Raw genomic sequence first — 9,470 nt, forward strand, 5'->3', positions numbered from 1 at the left:
AAAATCCAAAAATATCTGTCATTCTAAGTTTTCTCACTTTCTCCTATGAGGAAATGTTGTCCTGCAAAACTTGACAATAAAGGTTAAGCATAGGCTGCAAAGGAATGGTTATCTAACTGCTGGCTTAAGGTTTTATCTACATGGAAGGAAAATTATGGCACAAACCTAGCCACCAAAAAGCCCACCCTGCCTGAGGAAAGCAGACATAGCTTAGAAAGTTAATCAAACCATTAAAAAAGAAAAAAATTGATAAATTATGCTTTGTATTAATATACTGATAATAGTTGTAATAAGTGACATTTACAAGGCACTTGGGAATTAAGTAAATGTGTTTGCACAAACAATACCACATTTACTTATCACAGTAAAGCCACTGGTATTTTTAACACTCAAGCAATGAACAGATAAGGACTGAAGTTCTAAAGGCCTTCATAACATTTCAAGATCAAACAATGAAGACTTATGTTGCTTTAAAAGTACGCCTCATGCCAGGTGCCTGTAATCTCAGCAGCTCAGGAGGCTGAGGCAGGAGGATCACAAGTTCAAAGTCAGTCTCAGCAACTTAGCCAGACCTTAAGCAACTCAGTGAGACTGTCTCTAAATAAAATACAAAAAGGATTGGGGATGTGGCTCAATGATTAAGTGCCCCTGGGTTCAAGCCCCAGTAGCAAAAATAAAAATTTTTTAAAAAATGTACTCATCATTACTGGGAATATACTATTAGAAGTAAAGGATGCTAGCCCTGGTGCAATGAACAGCTATCATAATATTGTTTATGGTGGTACAGCACACTACAAATTCTAGATTCCACTGTCCTCTCCTGAGCACTTCCTCCTTGTTGTGCTAATATTCACCAATCCCACCAAATGCTAGAACACCTATCATTATTTTCATTTTACGTAGAGAGAGGTTTAGAAATATTTCATGACCTAAGCATGATTCATCCCACTGACACCCAGACTAGTTCACCACGATGATCTGCTTCTTGAAATCAGAAACCAAAGGAACACAGTTCCTTTGGTGATCAATATAATGGGAAATAATATTACGGTTGATGTTAGATAATTATGATGAAATAACTGATTGTCATGAAGCTCCTTCTCCACCAGTGAATAATGTCTTGCTTCTCTAAAGGAGAGAATAACACAAATCTAAAACTTAAGTGTTTGTGATATGTTTTATTTCTTGGGGGAAGGGTGGGTGTTTATTTCATTTGTTTTGCTCTGCTTTCTTTAAAACATGCTCAAGGTTGGAAAGCATCTCTTTTGAAAATGCCAACTAGAAATAATTCAATTCTCAGCAAGATTAAGCAATCAGATCAATCCTATATATAACACAGGAAAAAAAATGTCTTAGGGAAGTGCAAAGTTTTTCCAAAAACAATTTTTTAAATGGAAAATATAATTCAATCAAGAAACAGTATTTTTTTTCAACTTGGATTCATGTTGTTGCATTAGTAGGTAGTGCTAATAGTTTCCAAATGCCAATGTGTATTCATGAACATTTAGCAAACCCCTCATGACGTAATACATTCCTTCTTGGATACATCTTTTGTCAGATCCATCTGTCTATGGAGATATGCATAATTTTACAGAAGTTTATCTGGAAAAAAAACTTCCAAAGTCAGAGAAAATTGACTTTCAAAATAGAAATAGAGAAAATAAAGATCAACTATTGCTGTTTGGGAGATATTTTCCTTTTCCCATAGCATGTTGCCCACAGCCAACTCTCACTGGACACCTGGGGTCTCTGGGCTCCTTTTCACAAAAAAAGAGATGTGACCCCAGTATCTCCAGGAAAACCTCTAGGTTGAAGGACCTAGAGGAAGCACCAATGCAAGATGCAAAGGCCCCTAGTGTCTGACCCACCAGACTCTCCCTGATCCCTCACCCCAGGTTTTAACATCCTCTGAATTGTACAGGCAACTGGTTCATGTTTGATAATTAAACATAAGTCATTTGTATTTGATTCATATCAGCAAGAGCCCAAGCAAGGTAATATAAAGAATGAAGGCAGAAAAAGACAAGATGGAATATAAAACTACCTTAAGAGAGTTTCACCTACCCTAGGAAAAGAAAGGGAACTGAGTTGGAAGCCAGGAAGCCCATGCCATTAAGACACTTTCTACCCCACCACTTCTTACTCTTGGATGGCCTCAACCACCAGGACAGATGAGATCACATTCCTTTTATAAATGGGGCACCTTCTTGCACTAACATAGTCAGTTGGAAATGGATAACTGGATAACTAAGAATGAGTCAGCCATTACCATTAGCATCTATGGCCATAGAAACTCAATAAATAAACTTGGTATTCTGTATCAATAAAGGAACACATTATGCCATTTCTTCATTATGCAAATACCTTTCTAAATGAATGTATTAGACTTACATTTCTTTAAAACTATCTGTTTTACATATACTTGATTGATACAGAAAAGGACTCTATGTCAATTACTTCTTTCTTTTTATAAACTTTGTTCCATGGTGTGACCCAAAAGGGGAAATATTTCAGAAAGCGAAAATATTCTTAACAATAAACTTGGCACTCCCAGCGTGATCTACAAATAAAATTTTGCAAAAACACAACTTATATTTCTTTCTGGCCAAATAAATCATGTCAGTTGTTTAAATAGGTGCAACCAAAAATAAGTCTATAAATGAGGCTATAAATGTTATTTTAAAAGTAATTGGCAAGTAATTACTATAGCTATTAGAAGTTTATATTTTACACAACAGTCAAATGATTCATGCTTGAAACTTGTATATAACACAAATATATAACATATATTTGAATGTGTAAGTCTAAAGAGGAAAATTAGATTAAAAAGCAATCTGGAAAACAACCCCAAAATACTTTTTAAATGGCCTAATTTGAAAATTATTCACGAGAATGAAAACTTATTTCTAATCACTAACTTCATGCAAAAGCCTGATTCTTTTATGATAGGCTAGGAGAAAATCAATAATAATTTAAAGGCAAAAATCTAAAACTGCCTACATTACCAGTTTTTCCTCAGTATTAATTCTATCCGGTAATAAATATGCTATCGACAATAATAAAACACCGATGCTTTGTAGTTTCTCATTTCAAGCTGTTCCAGCATTTTCCCAAAACTGTTAGCAAGAGAAGTGGCCCCCAACAACTACACAAACCTAACAACGGCTGCCTGGAACCATTTGATCTGCTCCACCACGAATTCCAGCACACATATTTGCTTCTGTTTCAGCTGTATCTTTGTGTATTTAATATACTCCTCATAAGGCTTTGAAAAACAAGCTCGTGGTTTCCCATTCAGCTCTACCACATAAACTGAACCACCAAAGAGCATTTTTGTACATATAAAATTTCCTAGTTATTCATAGTTATGTCTTTAATTAGCTTCAGATTACAGAGAAGAAAAGTACGGCTGCTGTCACTTCACATTTCTCCTTCTGTGTCGAACTGCTGTGTACCTGTGTCCCGAAAGAATTTATCATCGTCTGCTGCTCGCTCTGTTTTGGACCGTGGGGGTGGAAACCCTTGAAACTCGCCTGACTCCAGTGCTCTGGGTGCTTTACCACCGGCATCCTGTTTTAACCTGCTCTCGTTGGACCTTTTTCTTCTGACAGACCCCATGCAAACAAACTGGGCTAACAAATGCATCAGCCAGCCTCCTTCAAAATGCAGCCTGACTGTGATTCGTGGCAAAAAGCTGTAATAACCCTGCCATGTCCTGGAAGCTTTAAGATTCACTGCGTTGAACTTGACACATACACTACAGCACCTTGAAAACGAATCATCTGCTAGCTCGGTATTTTCTTCTTACAATCACTCCCTCCCGGGGCATGTAATTAATTTACTGAGTTAAAAAAAAAAAGTCAGGATTACTCACACAGTCTTGAAGATGCAATGTCAGCTATTTAGGACAGAAACATCCAAGGCCGTGCTAGAACTCAATTACAACTACATATGCATTAAAGCAGGAACTGGCAGGCCTCTGGGCTACAGCAACTATAGGGCTCGTGCTTCCCGACTGCTGGGCTATAATCTATGAAACTGAGCCCAGATCCAGCCAATCAGTTCACTCCTCATAACAAGTCTAACTGGCTCTGGAAAGCTGAAAGGGCTGCACTGGAGCAGCGTAGATGAGATATTCCACACAATGATCTGCTTATCTAGAATCACTTTGCCTGGAAAGGCCAGAGAAAAATTACTTTGTCTAAGGAAAGAAGGACAGGTAATCTGGTAAAACTGCCACCAGACCTGGAGCAAGATCCTCTGGCTTGGCAGTCCCAGTGCTGCTGGCGTTAAAGGACCCGAGGCACCCCAGAAACCAAAGGGCAACCACCACGGCAGCAATACACCAAGGTAACTTTCATTTCCCTTTTTATTTTTAGTTGAAGTAATACTGAGGAAAGTGATCGGCATTAAGGCACTTAGGCAACTCAATAGACTTCGCTTTTATTTTACCTTTCTCTATTCTCAGTTTTTGTAGAATGATTTCTTACTACGTGTGAGTAGAGAGAGGCTTAATATCCCTGAAATAAACTTGAAACTAAAATGATCATTTGTCAAGGCAAATAGAAAATTTTCCAGAATGGTTTTACAGCTACCTTTCCAGATGGGCAGCCCTTTCATTCACTCACAGAAACCAGAGTAAATAGAGCTGGCAGGGAGGAGGGAGAAAGGGGTTCAGGAGCACAATTGCAAGTTTTCCATATCTGAGAGCAAATAACTACACTCAGAGAGGGTATTGGCAAGTTACTGCCTATCTCCTCTGGCCCTTGGCACTGAGTACAGCGGGAGGGTTGGGGCAGATTATCTTCAGAACCACAAGAGAGAGTTGACAGTGCCCCTGTGGTCCAGGTTCTATTTATTATCTCTTGTTTTACTTTTCTCTCTTTAATTTGTTTTACATATTATCTCTACAATATCTTGCTTATTTCCCATTACATTTTAACTGCTAGTTATACCAGTTGTTTGTTACACCATTCTTCTAAATTAGTAGTTACTAAATGAGCCATGGGAAACATTTTTAGATCAAAATTACTATAGAAGGAACTGATAAAGGAAAGCAAAAACAATAACCCCAGAACAGGATTGGCATACACATAACCCCAACCCCACACCTGGATACTTCACATTCTTTACCTGCTGACAGTTCCTTCCAAGCCTGCAGCAAATTGTTACTCTAACAAATTTTATAGCAAGTATAACATTAGCAACAACAACAAAAATCTTTGCAGTAAACTTTTAAATAACTAAATCAATCATTATGCTTTCAAAGTGACAATAGAAGTTACACAATATTCAATTTGTGTTGTTGGATTTATAAGCTCCCAAAGGTAAAATCTGAGAAGAAAAACTTGCTTTGTTTAGTGGTAAAATATAAACAACAGTAACGGAAGAGACGTTTATGCACTTTCTGTTTTCTGTAGATAATTGACTGAATTCAACTTGAGGTTTGACACCAGGAAGAAAAATAACGATATACAGAGAACAGAAAAAAATAATCCTTTGGAACTTTCCTCCCAGGGTTTGTTGTTTGAATTGTCTAATTCATCCAAGAAAGAACATTTCTGCTCTATTTAAATAGTTTTTTGTTTAATTTAACCTGTGTTTACTTGACAGTGTTGCTGCCTATGGTGACCACGTGAGAATGGAAACGCTGAGAAAGTTGGGCTCTTAGCATTGTCGTCCCTTTTATTCAAAGATAATATTGATTATTTAGTCTAAAATAGTAAAGAAGTCCTTAAGATAATACTGGCATTGAATTCTCAATATCAAACTCCCTGCTTTTCACCCCCTCAATAAAATTCCATTAAAATCCCCCTAACTCTCAAGTTCAAATCTCCATTTGCCAAGAATGCTCTAAACTGAGGCATGTAAGTCATGTCACACATATTCTCATCCAGAAAAAAACTCATCACCTAAAACTTCAAAGAAAATTGTCTTGTTGTCCACGACAATGGCCATCAACTATAGGGCGAGTCTTGGAACTGAGTTTCCACAACTTTTGAACATTCACTGTGTCAACATATAACTGTGTTGCCAACTGACCCCTGGCTCCTTGGCCCTTAAAAACACCAAAAGCTCTGTTTAACTCAACTTTAAACTGTTCATCTATTAGGAATGTTCACCCCAAAACACATTCATGAGAGCTTTCTAAAAAAACCAGCACTGCCTTCCCCTCTTAGAATCATAATGATCACAAAAATCTGAGATAAGTGCCTGTAACTTGGCATTTTCCTGGGGATTTAAATATCAAGTTCCTGGCACTATGTCATGGGGGCAGGAGGCTGGGACTTACACAGAAACAACAAAAAAGGTGATGTCTTGGTATGACCCAGCTTGAGCCTATTATACTCTTTATATTTGTTTCTATACTCTATCAAAATATAATTCTATGCCCAAAGCAATGCAATAGATAGATAGGTAGATAGATAGAGATTTTATATATATATATATATATATATATATATATATATATGAAATCTATCTACATCTATAATATTCTTTTGCCTAAAATTGCTAATGCAACATGTCAGAGTCTGCTGTAGCAGGCATCCTTCTCAATTTATCAGGACTTATATTAGCAGGTTCTGGCTAGAGAGACACTTTCCTGTCATCACCATCCATTAATATTTGTTGGCTATGGCATCAGGGACTGTCTAAGAAGTTCATGATATCCAAGAGTCACCCAAACAACTGAGTTCAGTTCTTACTCCTATTTCCTTGATCTCAATCTCACAGATAAGGATTAAGATGATCGGATAACAGAAAAGTAACTCAGGAATGAGAGCCCTTGTCTGAACGAAGAACTGTCAGCAAATCTCAAGTATCGGAGAGCAGCTATGGTTGACTGAGAAGTGTCTCCAAACTTGGATCAAGAATGAGTTCTGGGTCCATAAGCTAATTTGCCTGGCCCTCAGTTTATGGAGCCAAAGTCACCCATGAGAAAATTATAGGAAACATTCAGACCCACCATGTCAGCACATCAAACCAATTAAGACTGCAGGGCATTAATTCCACCCCAGGTGACATGGATACATAGCCCCCATATTTTCACAGTGTTAAGTCCTGCCTGAAGAAACCCAGATCTGTGGGATGTTCTTTTGTAGGGAGAACAACTCTGATGCTCGGGGCCAGTACCTCAGGATGTAAACAGAGAAAAATACTTGCTTAGAAAATGTCAATGGGAAGACCTGCCTCATCTTTTTTTTTTTTTTTTTTTTTGGTGCTGGGGATCGAACCCAGGGCCTTGTGCTTGCAAGGCAAGCACTCTACCAACTGAGCTATCTCCCCAACCCCTCATCTTAACAAAAATATTCTCATTTAAGTTAAAAAGCATGGGTACTAGAGATGTGAGTCTGGGGTCACTCTAGGTACAAAGCTTACATTCTTGGTTCAAATAACAAAACACTTTATCTAGGCACATAGACCTGAAAATGAATTTGCTTTTTGCACATGGGGGGAATTTTAAGTTACTGTCTGTTTGTTTTGTGGTGCTGGGGATCAAACCCAGGGCCCTGAGCACACTAGGCAGGCACTCTACCACTGAGCCAAAAGCCAGTCCTGTGTATTAATTCATTCTCTTCCTGAAAACATGAACGAACATACAGAGTCATACTAATAATGCATGTGACAAGACTCTAAAATATATTACACTTACATAACAAACTATCAAATTTTAGGCTCATATATCAAACACTTCTTCTAAATAATGAGACAAAAATCACAATTTCTATGTGATCTTGTTCTTTGTCTAAGTTTCTCTAAAGTTTTGTGACACAGCATACACAAAAATTGGTAATTATGTACATTTAGTAAGAGAAAACTTTGGGGGAGTATATTACTAATGTGTGATGCTAAAACAAAAGAGGTAAAGCAGTATAACACAGAGGTTGAGGGCATAAAATCTGGAGCCAGACTACGTGGGTTCAAATCCCAGCTCTGACCCTTACCTGTAGGATCTTGGGCAAGCTACTTAACAGCACTTTGCCTCAGTCTCCTCAAATGAAAAATGGTGCCATGCACAGTTACTACTTCCTAGGACTGGTGTGAAGATTATGGGCAAACACATGCCTAGAACTGAGCCTATTACATGGTAAGTGTTCAATAAAACTATCATTTTGTTATTAATTTTATTGCAATAAATGTACACAATATTCAAAACAATGGTAAATCATTAAACAGTAGATGTGGTGAAACACACCAATTCACATTACAATATTGCATTTCAGGTAATATGTATAAGATTTTTGTCCTGAGGCTTCTAAGATAATAGCACAATGAGGTGGACAGGTCACTGTTAATTGTCAGTTTTCTGCCTGGTTATCACTTGACACTTTTCACCTTGCCCTTCATTTAGTATGTCATGCAAGGACACTTACCTAGGATGTGACATAGAGGGGTAATTGCAGTAGACATGATTCATATGATAGTTGGTACAAAGTTCAGGCTAGTTAAAGATTCCTGCATAAAGGGAGAAAAGTAATGGAAGCCATTAATCTTCATTCCTGGTATCCTAACCAAAGAGATTCCAACAGAGAGGAAAAAAGAGAGAAAGAGAGTTACCTATCTTGAACAACTGTGCTGATTATCCAAAATACACGAACCATGTCTGGAAAATATTAACTGAGATTTAGATAAACTCACTGAGAAGGAGAAAAGGAAAAAAAATAATAATGTGCTTGGTGAAGGAATGGGTATACTAGGGAAGAAGGATGGACTTCTACACTCATTCACTCACTCACTCGTGAGGAGACCCAGCCCTTATCTCCCTCAGCTTCCACACAAACACCCACCACCCACATCTACGTGCTTCCAGTTTCTGTGAGAGCTCATACGTTCACCCCATATGCATGCCCTTCCCTAGCACCCACCATTGAGACCAAGGACAATGATGTCCACTGTGGGCCCTTCCTGCCACCTTGTCTCCAGGGAAGGTGGTTACTCCCTGCCGAGTAAATTAATGAATTGGTACCACCTGCCACATAAGCTAGCACTAAAAGACAAACATTGGAAAAATTGGGGGACATTTCAGTTTAGCAAAAAAAAAAATGCCTTAAAAATGAAATGTAGGGCAAGGTCAGCATTACAATGAAATCAAATGTTAAGACCTAATAGACCTAAGCAAACTTTTCTAGAGGCAACAAATCAGCTCTGATCTTTCTCAGCAAAGTGATAAAGAAATGCAGTGAAGTCCACTATGGTTGCCAGAAATAATCACATATTTGAAAGCTTTGCATGGGGCCTGGCTAAGAGCTGAAGGAGCTAAGCCAAGTCATTTTGATTCTAATTATCTTGCTCCTGGCAGAAGGAGGCCTTGAGGGTTAAGGGGTATCTAGGACTCAGCAGTAGGTACTTATCTCTGCCTTCTCCCTCTGATGGTTCAGTTACAGAATCGGACATGGAGTTCCCCTCCCAGAACCCACTTGTGCCACTGAGGTGTCACCGCCTGCAGCATCGCTGATGTCTAGGCCTGT

The 9,470-nt window shown here is 38.3% G+C and overlaps 1 long non-coding RNA gene across 1 annotated transcript; it reads left to right on the forward strand.

Moving 5' to 3' along the window:
- The first annotated feature begins 3,978 nt into the window (after positions 1 to 3,978).
- Positions 3,979 to 6,307, forward strand: LOC124986646 (uncharacterized). The gene is made up of 3 exons (XR_007109048.1): positions 3,979 to 4,350; positions 5,421 to 5,518; positions 5,614 to 6,307. It is a non-coding gene; the product is annotated as an uncharacterized LOC124986646 (long non-coding RNA).
- Positions 6,308 to 9,470: the final 3,163 nt, after the last annotated feature.

Source organism: Sciurus carolinensis, chromosome 6, assembly GCF_902686445.1.
Source record: "Sciurus carolinensis chromosome 6, mSciCar1.2, whole genome shotgun sequence".
NCBI classification, from domain to species: domain Eukaryota; kingdom Metazoa; phylum Chordata; class Mammalia; order Rodentia; family Sciuridae; genus Sciurus; species Sciurus carolinensis.